General features: G+C 37.2%; 2 pseudogenes; both read right to left on the bottom strand.

Moving 5' to 3' along the window:
- Nucleotides 1-7,836: 7,836 nt before the first annotated feature.
- Nucleotides 7,837-7,955, bottom strand: LOC149528719 (5S ribosomal RNA; annotated as a pseudogene).
- Nucleotides 7,956-8,511: 556 nt separating this feature from the next.
- On the bottom strand, nt 8,512-8,630 carry LOC149528718 (5S ribosomal RNA; annotated as a pseudogene).
- Nucleotides 8,631-19,245: the final 10,615 nt, after the last annotated feature.

Below are 19,245 nucleotides of genomic sequence, written 5' to 3'. Positions count from 1 at the left end.
AAATAATGTATCTATATTTTAAACAAATAAAAACTAAATCTCATCACTTACACATCATAACAATATGGTCCACCTTAGTCATGTGATAGTCTTGGGGAAGAGGTTGTAACATTTTATTTGGATCGAATTGATCACTTTTTATCTCTCTCCCTCTCTACCTATTCAATCTAATGAGAAAACTAGATCTGCTCGACATTTTAATGTCTCAAGTATTGCCTCATGGTTTGACTCGTGAACTTTCCAAAGAATCTTATTATGTGGTTTTCCACCGTATTTTATCAAGTGGACATTTGATGCGACAACAAGGTTCGAATAATGAAGAATCTTCCTCTCTGTTTGCCAATCCTCGAATAACCACAACTTAGGATTCTTCATAGGATATCGTCTAAGCCATGTGCCTGTTACAACCATCACACTAACATGGTACTCTAAACCTTCACCATCTATAACTGAGTGATCCAATTTTTTCTTGGCTTCAACATAATGAAAAAAATAATAATCTACCCCTTCTTCATTGTCTACAGGTGCAATAATAGCAAAAACATGGCCCGCAGTGACAAATGTATAAAATGCAATCATTAATTCAAAAAATACTTGAGAAAAAGTTATAAAGTTACATATTGAAATTAAAAAGATATATAAATATATATATATATATATTACCAGGTTGCACTAGATCTGACAAGCAATCAAAGTCAATAGGCAAATCCATCTCTACCATTTCCAATGCTTGTGGGGGACGATAGGTGTCAATTGGGTCCAACACCCGTATATCCCATTTGTCCACCCATTCAGTTGACTCATAGTCATCCCAATTTTCCGCTACAAATGATGGACAATAGCATGCCATTTTTCATGTGTGGATACTCCATGAACTTGCATCAGAGCTTCTAAAAGAGTGTAACTCACTAGATCTTGTTAGTGTGCAACAATCCTGATATAGTGCAATGTTAGTATTATCTATCAACCAAAAAAATCTATGAACTATAGACTCACCTTCCTTACCTAGACCCATTTTAGTGTTACACATTGGATGATGGATTTTGCATCTATCAATATTGCTCCATCTTTGTACTTTAGTTCTTCATGAGCCAAGGCTCTTTTAATGCATGTGCCTACGCCATCGTGCTCTCCCTTACCATGACCATCCTCCATGAAATTCTACATATATTGAATTCTACACAACCTGTGCATCCTGCTCAACCAATAGAACATCTATGCATTCTTGAATTGAGATGCACAATTGTGTAACCAAATAATGTGCTAACAATATGATATGCCCTTGTTAGCCAAATCTCCATAAAATAGTTGAAAACAACAATGTACAAACTCTGTAGAATGTGATTGATCATCGCTAATGTAAAAATGGTACTCCCTTAAAATCTTTCTATCATCCTATGTACTTGTAGGTGAATGCATGAATGTTATGTGAACAAATATGGAAACCTATTGAGATGTATAATACTTTGCTTGCACCTCATTTTGTGGTTGTAGTGTATAGTTCTCTACAAAATCTACAATAGAAACAATGGTATCCAATGGAAACGTATCCTTGCACAACTTGAATTGAAAATCCAACCATCAAGCTCTATGGGTATGCCTTGCATACTCGTAAATAATCTTTTCACAAAAAATATTCATGAACTCATACACTGGAATCTTTTCAATGAATAGATCACATCTTTTACCATGTTTCCCATCTTTTAGAGCATATGTCACTATCTTGAATTTTTCGTAATCTACTATTTCATTTTCAATTGCATGCGTACTATCCATATGTTGACAAGTTGATAAAAGTTGCAAAGAACCACAAAATAAGCACATACCATCGAAGCATGATGTCTTGTAAAATTGTTGGCTATCCCCTATTTCACATAAAATGTTTGATATGAATTCCCTTAAAGATCTTGGTGGTTCTTTTATGTCACAATCCTGTAAAAAAAAATTGAGAATGCAAAACTACGCATATATGCCTGAAAACATCAAAATGGTTAGAAAATTCAATATGTATCCTACAACAAGTTGTGCATGTGTGATTTATCTTTACATAAAAAGGTTTACCCATCTCAAAAAATCTTTGACTTATTCGAATTTGAGGATACATACCAATAAATTTTGCAAAAAATTGTGTCTAAGTTGAGTCCAAAAAATGTTTCACATGTGGCTCGCAATTTCGGCTACCAATCTTCCTTCTTACAACATCTCTTTGATTAGGAGAAACATGTGTATTATTTTTCCAAAAATCTTCGATCAATGATTTCAAGACTTCACTAATTTTTTAATCTTTTCATGGTAGTCTATCACTAAATGTCCATAACTCATTTTTTGTTGGATCTTCTAATCTCTCACACCTCCGTAGGGTACCTCTACCAATTTTTAATTTTTTTCTTGTCTTTCTCATGAGTTGAGCTTTCTTCATTTGGCTACTTACTATTGTTGATGTGAGTACTCATCTTCTGAAATTACTATCTTTGGTGCATGATTTAGAAACCCACTTTGTCATAAGCACTCATTAGATTCTTTACAGTATTTCTTTCATTTGAATCGTCCATCATTCTTAGCCCAAGAATCTTCATGATAGGCCTAAATTTCAAATTTCTCATCATTTCAACAAATAATTGGCATTGAGCTATAATATTTAATTCTTCAAAAATTAATCTCCACATACTATTAACTTTTCTTTGACAAGTACACTTGCTAATCTTGTCAGGCATTGATTTCAAAATGTTAGTATCAATATCAATCAAATATTTTGGTCTTCTAAAACGAATTCTAGAAGGTGTTCTAATCTCTTCAATTCTCTCAACATTTTGAACATCAATATAAGGTTGAGTGTATTGTGTACCTTGAATCAAAGATGATGTGCCTTGGCAATAAGATGTAAAAGATGGAATATCACCTACTTGATGTGTTGATGTTGTGCTTTCAACATGACATGATGGAGTGTGTATATCATCAGATCTACAAATTAGTGTCTCTTCTACATGAGAGGATGATATGCCTTCAACATTGGAAGATGGTACTCCAACATTGGAAGATGGTGTAGTGGACAATATGACTCCAACATTGGAGGATGGTGTAGCTTCACAATTCAATTGTCTTCTTGAGCGTAACAATCTCATTCATTCTCTTTGTCTTTCTAATTCTTTCTCTTTGTTTCTTTGTACTGGTGGTTCTTGATCCTCTTCGAAAGTAAATTCTTTATTATTGCTTTGTAATTTTCTTTTTTCACATAGTAATTTCATTTTATCTCTTTTAATTGCCAAATCTCTCTCCCTATCTTCATTTTTTTTAATCTTTGGTTTCTTCCTTGGCATGATGATGATTTCTACATGTCAAATTATTCAAACATCTGAATTACTTAAAATGTGTAAATTACAAATTATTCAATTACATATAAAAATTATAATTATTTGAATGAATACACAATATATATCAAACGACTTGTCAAATTTCTAACCATTCCGAAATAACATTTCATTCAAACATACAATTTTCAATGAATTCATTATATATTAAATAATGTGTCAAATTATAATCAAATTTGTATCTATATATTGACAAACAATATTTAAAATGGATTGCACTAACCTTTTCTATGCAAGGAATATTCAAAAAGTCTTCAAATCACATATCCAATGATTGAGTTTGGTGTTTGCTAACTTCCAAAAGTGTTGAAATAGTGTTTGCTATGTTGAAACCCATGATTTCTATCAGAATAATAGAGTGCATAATAGACCAAAAGAAAGAAATGGGCCCCAAGGTTGGTTTATTACCATTTTTAGGTGATTTGAGATAGTGTGTGTGCACTATAAAGCGTGTATGCACTATAAAGCACATACACACTATAGTGCGTATGCACTATGTGAAATCACATCACTCCCCATCCTCCCTACTCTCCATCCTTCCTATTCTCTCTCCCATCCCCTCCCTCTCTCTCTTCCTACTCTCTCTCCCCTCTCCCATCCTTTACTCTCTCTCACTCTCCCTCTCCCACAACCTACTCTCTCTACCTCTCTCACCCTCTCTCCTCTCCCATCCCCGACTCTTTAGATCTCTCACACACACTCTTATACCCCCTATCTCTCTCCCTCTCCCTCTCCTACCACCTACTCTCTCTCTCCTCTCCCATCCCCTACTTTGTCTCTCTTACACACATTCACATTCCCCCTATCTCTCTCCCTCTCCTACTACGTACTATCTCTCTCTCTCTCAAGTTCTCTCTCTCACTCTCTACTCTCTCTCTCTCTCTCCCATCTTGTACGAGCTCTCTCTACCACCACCTACTCACTCTCACACTCTCTCTCTCATTCCCTACTCTGTCCCTCTTACACACAAAATCCCATTCCCCCCCTCTCTCTCCCTCTCCCACTCCCTCTCCCATTGCCTACATTCTCTCCCCCATCCCCTGCTCTCTCTCTCCTCTCCCATCCCCTACTCTCTCACACTCACACTCTCTTCCATCCCCTACTCTGTCTCTCTCTCTCTCTCTCTCACACTCCCATCCCCCCCTCTCTCTCTCTATCTCCCATCACCTACTTTCTCTCCCCCATCCCCTGCTCTCTCTCTCCTCTCCCATCGCCTACTCTCTCACATTCACACTCTCTTCCATCCCCTATTCTATCTCTCTCTCACACACACTCCCATCCCCCTCCTCTCCCATCCCCTACTCTCTCACACTCACACTCTCTTCCATCCCCTACTCTACCTCTCTCACACACACACTCCCATCCCCTCTCTCTCTCTCCCTCTCCCACCACCTACTTTCTCTCCCCCATCACCTATTCTCTCTCTCCTCTCCCATCCCCTACTCTCTCACACTCACACTCTCTCCCGTCCCCCACTCTATCTCTCTCACACACACACTCCCATTCCCCCTCTCTCTTTCCCTCTCCCACCACCTACTTTCTCTCTCCCATTGTCTTACTCTCTCTCTGCCACCCCCTACTCTCACACTCTCTCCCATCCCCTACTCTCTCTCTTTCAAAGATACACACACTCTTATCCCCCCACTCTTCTTCTCTCCCATCCCCTACTCTCTACATTTTTTACACACACTCCCATCCCCCCTATCTCTCTCCCTCTCCCTCTCCTACTGCCTACTATCTCTCTCTCTCTCCCATCCCTTACTATCACTCTCTCTCTCCCATCCCCTACTCTCTCTCACACTCTCCCATCCTGTAATCTCTCTCTCTCTCTCTCTCTCTCTCTCTCTCTCTCTCTCTCTCTCTCTCCCATCCTGTACAAGCTCTCTTTTCCACCACCTACTCTCTCTCACACTCTCACACTCTCTCCCATCCCCTACTCTATCTCTCTTACATGCACACTCCCATCCTCCTTCTCTCTCTCCTCTCCCATTCCCTACTCTCTAGATTTGTCACACACTCCCATCCCCTCTCTCTCTCCCTCTCTCACTCCCTCTCGCACTGCCTACTATCTCTCTCTCTCAAGTACTCTCTCTCCCTCTCTACTTTCTCTCTCCCATCCCCTACTCTCACTCTCTCTCTTCCATCCCCTACTCTCTCACACACTCTCTCCCATCCCCTACTCTCTCTCTCTCTCTCACCCCGATCCTATACAAGCTCTCTTTGCCACCTCCTAGTTTCTCTCAAACTCTCACACTCTCTCCCATCCCTTACTCTATCTCTCTTATAAATAAATACACATTCCCATTCCCCCTCCTCTCTCTCTTGCAGTCACTATCCCACTACCTACTCTCTCCTATCTCGTACTCTATCTCTCTTACACACTTCCATTCCACCTCTCTCTCCCTCCCACTCGCTCTCCCATCGCTTACTATCTCTCTCTCTCTCTCACCCTCTCCCTCTCTCTCCCATCCCTTTGCCATTGCCTACTCTCTCTATCTCTCTCTCCCTTCTCTCATTCTCTAGTTTCTCTCTCTTTCACACACACACACACACCCATCCCCCCTCTCTCCTCTTCCATCCCCTACTTTTTCTCTCACTCGCTCTCCCTCTCCCATTGCCTTCTCTCTCTCTCTCTCTCCCCCCCCCCTCTCTACTTTCTCTTACATTTTCACACTCTCTCCTATCGCCTACTCTCTCTCTCTCTCTCTCTTACAAACATTTCTATCCCCCTTTCTCTCCCTCTCCCACTCCCTCTCCCATCGCCTACTCTCTCTTCCATCCCCTACTCTCTCTCGAGCTACTTTGTCTTCCCCCTCTCCCATTCCATACTCTCTCTCTTTCACACACATGCACTCCCATCCTCCTCTCTCTCACTCTTCCTCTCCCACTCTGTCTCCCATCGCCTACTCTCTCTCCCCCATCCCCTACTCTTAATCTCTCTCTCCCAACCTGTACTCTCTCACACTTCCTCTCTCTCCCATACCCTACTTTCAATCTCTTTCCCCCTTCCTGCACTCTCTCTTTTCCACCCTTACTCTCTCTCACACTTCCTCTCTCTCACATCTTGTACTCTCTCTGCCACTCCTACTCTCTCTCCCATCCTATACTCTCTTTGCCACCCCTGCTCTTTCTCACTTTCTCTCTCCCCTCTCCCATCCCCTACTTTCTCTCTATCTCTCTCTCACACACACATGGCCATTCCCTTATCCCCCCCCCAACCTAGTTCTCTTATGAAATTTAGGTCTTAATAGTGCATGTGCCCTATAGCGCACACGCGCTACTGAGAAATTATGTTTTAGATAGCGCATGCGCATTATAGCGTGTGCATTGAAAGCTTATTTAAACCCAAGCCTAAGGCTTGGTTTTTCCTTGGAGATCCAACCCAAAGGTTTGGAGTTTATGAATAGGTCTAAGACGTGTTTTCCACCAAACATACCAAAAATGATTGTTTTTTCTTGTGTGCTCCCCCTCAAGATTCCTCGTGGTTGGGTATCAATAAGATTAGGTTACATAGCATTATAGGTCTCTGTGTTAGCTATCTAACCATATAATTTATTTTTAATTTAAACTATTTCAAACCTTTTATCTATAATTTCTTTTGAATGTATGGTCATTTTTTGTCAAAAACCACCATGTACTAATTGGGCTATAGATTTTAGCTCGTTCATCAAATTTTACAACAACTTAGTTTTTTAGAAACTAGACTCCATTCTATACACTTTGAAAATAAAAATTTTTGATTTTAGATTAGTTTTCAATTATTTCTAGGGGGAACACACAGATATTTCATGTTTTTGGGATGTGTCTAGTTAAAAAAATCATTAAAAAAAATATACACATTATAAAATTACCTAAAAAATTTGGGATAAACTACTTAGTGTTAAGTAACTTTTGACTAGAGCAATTAAAGAATTTCAAAAAAAAAGTTAAAATTTTAGGGGGCCCACACTTTGTTCTGTGTTATATTTTTTTGGAATAACCAGTACCACTTTTTGTGGCCCCCTTTTTTGAAGACCTAAAACTAAACCATTTTGAAAAAAAATTAGTAGTTTAGAAACTAGATTCAAAGGACTACGACTTTTGTTTTTTTCATATCTTAATATTTTGAGCGTAACTATCTTCAAATTCTTGTTGAAGTTCAAAATTTGTAGATTTCAGGAAAAAGGTGTCCACTTATACCCCCCTTTTGGCAACACAACTTTGTGCACTTACCCCATCATGAGAATCAATTGTTACATTGATCATTTCATCCTTTTGGAGATTACTTTTTTTAGGAACATACATTTTACATCACCTTTAGTGCCTAGAATGCACCTTATCTAGCACTAAGAATGTGCCTTGTCGAGCACTTGGAATCAACATGAGTCAGGGTATAGGAGGAGAAGGGGATGGGCGATTGAAAATGGGCTTCAAGGAGAGTAGTCCAAATGTAACAATGACACAGCCAGATGCTCAAAAAAGAAAAAGAAGGGTGCAACACCAAGACTTCCCAGGAGGTCACCCATCCCAGTACTACTTCATCCCAAGTGTGCTTAATTGCAAAGTTTTGTTGGGATCTGGTGCACTAACGTTGGTATGATCGCACCCAACACCAAACTCACACCCTCATGTTAGCCCATGCATCATAATGCAACCTTATCCAGGACACACCTTATCGACCACCCAAAATGCATGGGAGAGTAAAAAGCACTCTGACACTAAGAACACACCTTATCCAACACTCGAAAGGCACTGATAGGAAGAAAGTCATGGATTTCTCTCCAAACAACTCCTTCTAATGAAGACACGTGGATAATTTGTAGAAGAACGAAGATGCGGGTCAAAGGTTATGGCCTTGGAAGTTCTTGGATCAATTTCCCAATCTTATAAGCTTTTATTTTTTTCATCACAAGAATCAATTGTTACATTGAGTGTTTCATCCTTATGGAGATTGCTTTGTTGAGGAACATAAATTTTACATCACCTTTAGTGCCTAGAATGTACCTTATCAAGCACTAAGAACATGCCTTATCGAGCACTCAGAATGAACATGACTTGGGGTATGAGAGGAGAAGGGGATAGGCGATTGAAAATGGGCTTCAAGGAGCATGAAAGTAGTCCAAATGTAACAATGACATAGCCAGATGCTAGAAAAATAAAAAGAAGGGTGCAATATTGGGACTTCCCTGGAGGTCACCCATCCCAATACTACTCTATCCCAAGCACACTTAACTACGGAGTTCTGATGGGATCTAGTGCACTAATGCTGGTATGATTGCACCCAACACCAAACTCTCACACCCTCGTGTTAGCCCATGCATCATAATGCAACCTTATCTAGGACACACCTTATTGAGCACCCCATAATGCAAGGGAGAGTAGAAAACACTCTGACACTAAGAACACACCTTATCCAGCACTCAAAAGGCACTGATAGGAAGAAAGCATGGGTTTCTCTCCTAACAACTCCTCTCAATGAAGCCATGTGGATAATTTGAAGAAGAACGGAGATGTGGATCAAAGGTTATGGCCCTCAAAAGTTCTTGCATCAATTTCCCAATCTTATAAGATTTTATTTTTGTCATCACAAGGATCAATTGTTACATCAACCATTTCATCCTTATGGAGATTACTTTATTGAGAAACATAAATTTTACATCACCTTTAGTGCCTAGAGTGCACCTTATCTAACACTAATAATGTGTCTTGTCGAGCACTCAAAATGAACATGAGTTAGGGTATGAGAGGAGAAGGGGATGGGTGATTGAAAATGGGCTTTGAGGAGCATGAGAGTAGTCAAAATGTAAGAATGACACAACTAGATGCTCAAAAAGGTAAAAGAAGGGTGCAACATTGGGACTTCCTAAGAGGTCACCCATCCCAGTACTACTTTAGCCCAAGCGCACTTAATTGCAGAGTTTTGATGGGATGTAGTGCACTAACGCTGGTATGATCACACCCAACACCAAACTCTCACACCCTTGTGTTATCCCATGCATCATAATGCAACCTTATCTTGGACGCACCTTATTGAGCACTCGTAGCACACCTTATTGAGCACCTAGAATGCATGGGAGAGTAATAAGCACTACGACACTAACACGCACCTTACCTAGCACTCAAAAGGTACCAATAGGAAGAAAGGCATGGGGTTCTCTCTAAAAAACTCCTCCCAATGAAGCCATGTGGATAATTTGAAGAAGAACTGAGATGCGAGTCAAAGGTTATGGCCCTCGGAAGTTCTTGGATCAATTTCCTAATCTTATAAGCTTTTATTTTCATCATCACACCCTCGTGTTAGGGATGTTCATAGGATGGGATTGCATGCATGGGAGTATAAGATTCAGTGTCCTCAAGATTGCATGCCCCATGTTTTTAGAGAAAATATTTCAACAATAAGCTTCTAGTAGAACACTTGGGTATTGCAAAGAAAATATGCTCACACATGGATGGTGTGGGAGACGAGCTTTTTGTAAAGAAAGTGGTTGTAAAGATTTTCAAGAAAGACGAGGAAAATATGATGAGATTGAAAGATCAGAAACTATGCAAAAATGTAAAAACAATAGTTGAGAAAGGTGGTTATTCTCACACAAAACTGTAGGATTTTTAGAGAATATGTACATGAGCGACATGAGAACAAGGTTGTTAGGTGTCAACCAAATGAAGAAAATGGTAATTGAGAAAGAATAAGCCATGCACTATTTTGTAAGGGAAGGAATTATTCTACAGAGTCCAAAATTGGTAAGATTAAAATATATGCACTTTATTTGCAGTACAAATTTGTGAGGTTGCTGTTGGGACTAAAAATTGCATGGTCAATTTTGAGTACCATTGAGAAATTCAAGCCCCATAAACACTTTTAGTGCATGTGTACCTGGTTGTCCATTTAAGGGCTAAGAGGTGTTTAATGCTTCTAGCACCTTCCATTTAGTACGTCTATGTGTTCCATGATGATAAATTGTCATTCCAAGCTAGTTTGTGAAGTCTCGTTTCGAGCACATTTCAAATCTACATTTTCACGTTAAGTGTCAAACAACGATAGGAGCCTATGTTTGCAATTGAATATCTTGCACCCAGAAATGTTTCATGACTTGCCACTTTGAGAGTGTTTAGTGCCCATAACTAAGAGCCAATGTTTTATATTTTGAATTGTTTCAAATCCATTTGACTAGGTTTCAAATCCCTCAAAGTTGGTAGTTTACTATTTTCATGCTAATGCACTTTGCACATAATTCTGGGAAGCCTTGTTTGATGAGTTATAACTTTGACCCAGTTGACCAAAATGCTAAAATTATTTTTGCATTATAATTTAAAGGTCAAAGACTTGTTGTCTTTCAATTTTGAGCTTATGACGAATCAGTTTGATATGTTTTTGAACACGATTCCAAATGGAATTTCTATCTTTTTACTGGTGTCATAAAATGCAGATTGTTCGGTACCCCTATTCAGGATGTTATAACTTAAAATCCATGATAGGTGATAAGGAATGGATTGTACCACTATGTTGTCCTTTGAAAATACTACAAGTGTGCCAGTTTTCAAATCTTGATGAATCTGTTTGCAAACTTTCCTAGGTCTATTCCATTTGCAAAAAAACCTTTCTGTCAGTGTTTCCAATTTTTTAAAATCTAAGTAGCCTACCTTGACCGCTCTCCATTTGCGCCCACTTATTAATCATGAGCCCAAATCAAAGATCCATACTCTCCTCATGACAAAGAACCAATGTCCCATTTTTTGTCTTCCTAAATGTCTGTTTACCCAGTTTTCAAAGCCAAATCTGAACGGGTTTTATTGTTTTCTGACATGTTTTCTTGCAGGCAGTTCTTAGAGGTCAACTTTAACAATCAATATATTTTGACCTTGAATTCATCATGAGATGAGATTCGACAGAGTGAAAGCATGTGGAACAAAGAATAAGTGGGTCAATTTTAAGAGCCTGATCATAGGTTCAGATCAATTTTTAAGGCCAGTCAAAGGACCCTCTGGCATTAAATTGACAGTTTGTAGCTAAGTGATAAAATGAGTTTTTAATGACAGATCAGTGGTCAAATTTGTCCTGAATCAGTGCTAGATGGTTAATGGATAAGTTTTACAATGAAGTCATTCAAAAACAATTTTTTTTTAGTCTAACCCACTTGGGGCCCGATTGATTCCATCATATTGAGGAAACACTATGAAGTTTTTACGATGTTCTATAGTGATGACGGTCTTTAAAGATAATTTTATTATGCACTAATCATCATTTACAAATCAGAATATTGTACGAGGATAAATGAATGTATTTTGGGACTAATTGTTTGTCATGAACTTTTAGATATATTTATCACTCTGAAATGGGTTACCATCCATTGAACTAGTACACTTATTTGTCCATGGACCATTGAAGAGAAATTCTAGTAGTCTCAAAGAAAAAGCTTAAACTATATTCTAGAAAATTCAGATTTCAAAGAGAAGATGGAGAGGTTTTACTAAAGGATGAAGAGAACAATCCATTGTGTTTGTGGGTCACACCATGGGAGTTGTAGTGGCAACATTGGTGACAATTGGGTTTCTAGAAAAGTGGGTGAGACAAATCTCACCCTTTTACATTACATTTGGTTTTCCATTAGTGGGAGGTGTTAGACTTGATGAAGCCATGCATGGGGTGAACAGGGCTAACTCAAGAATGACTCTTTTGTGAACATGCCTCAAAGGCATAAGTCAACTAATCAATATGATCGATAGTAAACTAGAAAATGTTCACAACAAAATGTGACTACCTATTCACTGCTATTGAAATCTATTAAAAAATAGTAGGATTGGCCAATTGCTCACCTTCATCAATAATAATGTGATCCATTGAGTCAAAAGCTGATTTATGTTTGGCCAAAAATTTTAAATCTTATCAATCTCACAATACTATTATTGGGATAAGGTAGTATTCTTTTGAAGCCTATAATATTGGGTGATACAAATTGGAAATTGATTTGGATTATGTCATGTGTCTACTCTATTGGTGGAATTTCACACCATGGAAGAGACTAAACAAGATGAAATCCACTAGGTGTGATTCAGTGGATGCCATGATCAATTAAAAGGAGGTTGGTTATTTTAGCAACTGCACTAACTCCTTCACTCTTCAGAGTTGGATTACACAATTTTATCAGGTTATTTGGCATCTCATATGTACTTTATTGGGTCATAAAAAGACTAGTGACATCAAAATCTAAGGAATCCTATGCCAATAAATAGAGAAGGCATGCATTCAAGACAGAGTGCCCACACTGGAGGCAGACAAAGAATGACCCATGCATAAGGAATGGTAAAAAGAACATGCAATAGAGACTTAGATGTTGTAGCATATGAAGATGGATGTCAACGCTAGGCAATCCACGCCCAAGAAGAAGCACCCCACTCTAAACATGTCCCACTATGCCAAGGCACAAATCATATTGAAATAAATGGAAGCTACATATTAAAAGGAAGTAGCAGCAAACTTAAAAGGGCATGGAAGAAGATCTGAGGTAGTGAATTAAAACAAAAAAACCCACGTAAGTGAGAAGAAATCGATTCCAAAGCACCCGAGGAGCTCAACGCATGTAAAAGGCACCATAAGCATGTAGAGAGCTCACATCGAAGTCAGAAACCTTACACCAAACAAGAACACATCAAATTGCAGAGAGCAAGGAGAGAGTTTGAAAAAGAGGCATCTTTTGACTGCAAGTAACCTACGCAAGTCATAGGGAAAGACCACCATGGATAAGATGGAAGCATAGATAGTGTTGAGGCAAGCCCCATGATTTGAGAAAATTGGATCCACCAAAAGTGTAGAATGGTGAATAGCAAGGGACGCCACAATGAAGCCATAGGCAAGGAGACACAGAGTAATGAAATTGAAAAGCATTTAGTCCCACATGGGGTGGGTTAAGGTAATTTGTCTTCTTTAAATATGATTCTACTCACATTAAAACATGTCTCAAAGACATGCACTTTTTGAAGCGCTGGCTACTTATGGTGGACCCATGCATCAGATGTAGTTGAGATGTAGTTGGCAATTGGAAGAGGACATGAGGAAAATTTTATGCAAAGATTCATATATGATGATGTGGCACATTGGGGAGCCGACACTTCAAATTTTGACACGTGTCTAGATTGGACGATTGGTGCAAGCCCCCATAATGAAAGTGATCAAGGTCTAAAAAGTGCAAGAAAGTGGTATTATGTCACGTGGCAGAGGATCCCAGCTAGTGGTGAGGTGGTGCCATAGGAACAATTCAAGATGGATTCACTAGATGTTGCCACGTGTCTAGATTGAACAATGTGCACATCCTCGCAAGATGGAAGTGCTTGAAAGTTAAGTAATGGAGGAATGTGGAAAATTTGTACGTGTCAGCGGGCCCTATAGAGTGTGATGTGGTAATGATGAAGCAAGTGTTGTCTACTTGGCCAATCAAACACAACCATGTGGCAGTCGATCAACGAAGGTTTGACCTCGAATTTAGAGGATAGGGGAAAGTTTGGAAATAATCAAAAATAATATTTTATTATTTTCTCAAATACAAAAAGGGGTTTAACCTCAAGTTCTGACTTTAGAATAGTTTTAAATTTTTGAAAATTTAAAATTTATTAGAGTTGCACACTTGAGCTTTATACCAAGGGGGTATTTTTCAAACTGAGATTCTGGAGGTTCCTAGTAGGCAAAATATGTGATGTTATATATTGCTAGAATTGTGAGAAGACAAACTTTCTAATTATGGAGTTTATTTCTGCACAAGAATTCATGAGTTTGAGTTATAGCCAGATATGTAAAATTTGGGCCTTCTCAGTGAAATGAGTGAAAATTGGAAATGCAATTACAGGTTTGGTAAAAACATGTGGTAAAAGGTCGATTGGATCAATTTTGAGGATATTATACCATTCTATTATAATTTGGCTCCAATTTTCAGTTAGAAAGCAAAAAATGATCAATGATTTGATTGATTAGTTGCAGAGAGAGATTAGAGAGACTCTTTTTGTTGCAAAGGAGGGAATTTCAAGTAGACAAATGTCAAACATAGAACAAATATGGGAATTCATCCTCTTCTATATCATTCTTTCTCTCTTTCATTGTAAGGGTTCTAGTTTTTCACTGGGAGACCATTGTTGGTTGGAATTTTCAATCTTTCTATGAGACCACTTTGTGAATCCAGATTTTTGATTCCATCTTCATTCTTTAGTATAATTCTCTTATATGAACAACATTAGGAAGGATAATATAGATAGTTCAGATCTATTAGGTTTTTTTGTGTTTTCATTTCATGGATTTGATTGTATTGTTTTAAGGAAATGAATACAAATGAGAAAGAATTTTAGTAGTTTCATTATGATTCTCATTTCCCATCTTAGTAATCTTTAATGTTTTATGATCTTTGAACAAAGAACCTAGGTTGTAGTTGCAGTTCCTTAAGGTTGTACGTTATTTCATTGTTGCTTATAACTCAAGGGGTTATGTAAATACTTCAGGGAAATCAACAGGGTTGCAAGTTTACTGATGGGGATATCATGTACGAATGAGATCTAGATTGAACATGGATGTCTATTTACAAGGTGAATAGATAGATCGTATATCTGAATATATAAATAAGTATTAGGTGTCCATATGTATGCATTTGATTCATGGATTTTCCCAATGGTTAAGGCATTGATTAGCTAAAGGATCATTAGTTCTTATTGCTACAAATTTGGGATTTTTTTGAATTCAACATTATTAATCAAACGTGTTTTCCCCTTTCATGTTGAAGAACCTAAATATGATGCCCTCCTCTCAGCTTATGAACTCCATGGTTTTGCATTTAGCTACTACAAATTTATGTCATTTCATAAGTCATTAGGAGATATAAGGGCTTTTATCTGCTTTAATAGATTCTTGAATATGTTTTTGCACTGGTACCATATCGATTGAATCTGAGGTCCACCCCCTAGGTTTTGTAGAGCTTGAAGTAGAAGAAGGGTCTAGCCTTATAGTTGGCCTGGTGTCTGAAAAGATATGTCAAAAATGGGAGTTAGCTACCCCTAGATGTGTTTTTTTCACATCGGGGTAATTGGAAATCGGTAACATTTTCAAACACCAACAAAATGGCGAATCTGTTGGGGAATGTATTGAATCTATGAGATGGACAAACCTTGAGAATTCAAAGAAGATTCAATACATTAGAAGAGTGTTGCTACAACAATGGGGTTGTGAGGTGTTTTCCATATCCTTACTGAATTTCATGCACCCTAGTAAGTTTTTATCCCTTTACAATAGTATGTTGTGAGACTTGGATATAAATTATGTTTTATGAATACTCAAAGTTTATATTCAATCAATTCAATCTCTACAAGTGTTTTTATAAAGTTTTAGAGTCAAAGGATGGATCACTATCTTGTTCTCTTTTCAAAATGTTTGAGGATCTGCAAGTTTATTCCATACTGAAAGTCTGGTTTGGAAGTAAATCAGTAATAATTTTTCTTTCAAAATATTTTCTCACAATTGTGAGCGGTGACTCTATTCCTGCAATCAGTGGTATTTAATTGTATGTGTATTTTGTTGAGGGCTTTCAACACATTGTTGGGCAGATCTGGATTTTTTGTTGAAGTTTTTGTTTGAAAAGAGAAGTGTAGTTTGGATCTGAAGGTGTTGAAGAGTTATGTTTCAGCATTGTATAGAGGTTTCAATTTCAAGATAAATCTGAAGAAGGTTTCTTCTATCTACTATTTTTTCAAATCAGTTTGCATTTATGTTAGAATCTAATTCAATTTATGTCTCACTTAATGTGTGTAGTGACTCAAAGTTAATCTATGTACCAGTGCAATATTATACATGAATTGTGATTAGTTTCTATAGGAGAAGAATAGATCTAAAGAGGTTGAAACATTTAAATGGTTGCAATATTTGTGGTGTGTTGATTCAAAAGGTTCAGTAAGGATTTGATAAGATTTTGGGTCTGCTGTTGTAAATGGTAGGCAAAGAATTTTTAGCCATCCGGATCTTGAGGTATTCTCATTTTCATGTATTTTCTTTTCATGAAAATTGAATGAACAAAATAGTTGTCTCCATCAAGTGATTTTTGGCACTAGGAGAAGGAGAATAGTTTAAAAGGTTTCATACACTTCATTGGATTGAGTTTCAGCTTGTTGTATTTAAGTTGTGAATTTTATTTGGTAGAAGGGTATAGATGCGCTGCAAATTGTGAATCTAAGATTTATTATGGGTGAATGAGTTTCATATTTTGAAGAATGAAAAGTCTCTTTTCATCAAGTATTTGGCTAGTTAGTGATGTTTGTAGATCTATTTCTACCAAGTGGTATATGCCATTAAATTTTGATGGTATTCATGGTTTCTCGAATGTCATTCCTAATGATGTTAAAAAATGTTTGCCCAAGTTTAGTGGGAACCATCTTATTTCAGCTAGTCATCATGTTGAGTTGTTTAGTGATTTGATGGGTGACTATGAGATTGCTCATGAGGACATTCACATGAAACTATTTGTTCAAACCTTAGAAGGTGATGTTAGAGACTAGTTTTCTTTTCTACCAATGTGTTTCATTTCATCTTGGGGTGAGTTGCATTCCACCTTCATGGAGCAATTTGGAGAATGGGTAAACATATCTAATTTCTATGACAAGTTTTTGAGGATTCACATTCAGAGTGATGAAGTTGTCCCTCAATTTAACATCAGATTTGTGAGAGTTTTGAATGAAATACTTGAGAGTTATAGACCCGATGATGAAATGTTTTTAGTTGTTTACTTTGATGCATTTGACAAGAAAATGAATTGCCTACTAAGGGATAAAGAACCACAAACATTATATCAGGCTTTTATGACTGCTAGGGATATTGAAAATAACATAAAATATGGTTTAACTAAGATTCACTTCTCTAGGAATGTTTATCGGTAAGATGAGGTGCAAAGGAAAAATCAATGTCATGAAGAGCATTTGATTTCAGATCAACAAGTAGGTATCCTTGTTGTAGTAGATGGTTTGGTTGAGAATTCAGAGTTAAGGACATGTCCAGATGACATTTATTGGTTTCAAACAAGAGATAAGTCTATTCTTGCTGAATGTAATTCACATGTTTCCAGTAGTACAACAATAGATGATAGAGTTAATTCATTTTTCAAGTTACACATGCAAGATATAAATTTAGTAGTCTCTTCTCATTATGTTGAATTTCTTTATGTTGAAAACATAACCAGTCATGAAGAGGAAAGGTGTACATCTCAGTATCAGGACAAAGAAGCTAGAACTAATATGTCAAGTGACAATGGTGAACTTGATGATCCAATGTATTGTGAAGAAGCATCATGTGAAGACAATGGCAAGGCTTTTTGCTCTAGTCAAGAAGAGGATAGTGATAGTGTATGTTCATCTTCATGTGAATTAGATGCAAATTGGGAGGAAGAAAGTAAGGAGATAAGAGAGTACTCTTACATGAGTAAAGATATGAGTTCTCTTAAATCTGAAGGTGAATTTCCAGTTCAGAATTATGTAAGTTAACTTGAGGTTGAAGCTTGTGAAAAAAATTTGTCTACATAATATGAAGATAAAAGGATTGTTTATTAGGACAAACTAACTAGTTGTGTGGATAAATGTCATAAGGGTGCATTCAATAATAATCAGTAGTACATGAGTGATCCTAAGATCAATGCATCAAAACCTATTGGTAAGATAAATAATAATAGGTTTGCAAGACATTTGAATCATCTTAATGGAGACAATGAAAGCAACTTTGATTCATATTCTGCATGCTTCATTGATGGAGTTAATGATGTGTCTTCAAATGATGATTTTGTTTCTTCTTCTTCACATGATGAAAGTGTTCTTGATAGTGGTGTAAGAAGTGGTTTTAAAATGTACACTAATGCTTTGTATGATGAAGATCTTGATGACGATTAGCCTATGTTTTGTCATAATGTCCAAAGAGGACCATTGCATGGAATTATCAGTTCATTGTTTGAGGAGAACTTTGAGTTTTCAGATTTAGTTGAGCTAGGTATAAATGATGATGAATTATCATACTGCTATAAGAAGTTAGTTTATTCTTCCTCTGGATGTGATAGTGAGTGTACTAATCTGCATGTCAATTGTGATTATGACGACAAGGTGTTTGATGAGATGGTTATTGAAGAAAAGCACACACCTTGTACTAAGTTTTATGATGAACTTTTTAATGTGAAGATTAATCTGTTTGTTAACTATGAAGAACCATTTAAAGATTATGGATTAGTTTTAGATGTTGATATTGATGAAATGTGTGAGTACAAGTCAGAGTGTTCATTTGAGTATCTTCTAGATATATATAAGGATATATAATTTGAAGGTATGTGTGATCTCTCTCCCAAGCTAAGTATGAAGCCTTCATATTCGAGATTGATAGCATGCATTTTTCATTTGATGAAGAGAGTTTTCAGTTTGAGTTTGATATTTTAAAGCATGCTAATCAAAACTTTCATAATGAGAAAATGGTTCAAGATAAACCTAGTTTTTATATGCATTGTGAAAGTCAAGGTTTAGATTCAGTTTTGCTGAGTGAATTGATTCAGAATGATAATTTGATTGGCAAGATTGATATGAATAATAATTTCAATTTAGATGAGAATCAAATTTATGATAGAGGTAAAGGTTTTTGTCGAAGTTTAGTGGCTCAGGTCATCATGTGTACATAGTAGGTGGTAGTTTCTTTGCTTTCAATAAATTTGTTCAAGAGAAAAAAAGTTGAATTTTTTGTGACTGGTCTACTTCTTCTAGATATCTAAATCCTTGTCATGCTTGCAAGGGACATGTATCCCCAAATAGAGCCACTGTTGGGACTAAAAATTGCATGGTCAATTTTGAGTACCATTGAGAAATTCAAGCCTCATAAACGCTTTTAGTGCATGTGTACCTAGCTATCTGT

This window comes from Cupressus sempervirens, chromosome 11 (genome assembly GCF_028749045.1).
Source record: "Cupressus sempervirens isolate cs-2001-9-10 chromosome 11, ASM2874904v1, whole genome shotgun sequence".
Lineage (NCBI taxonomy): Eukaryota > Viridiplantae > Streptophyta > Pinopsida > Cupressales > Cupressaceae > Cupressus > Cupressus sempervirens.
The sequence above is the reverse complement of the archived record's forward strand: the minus strand, read 5'-3'. Positions and strand labels throughout refer to the sequence as shown.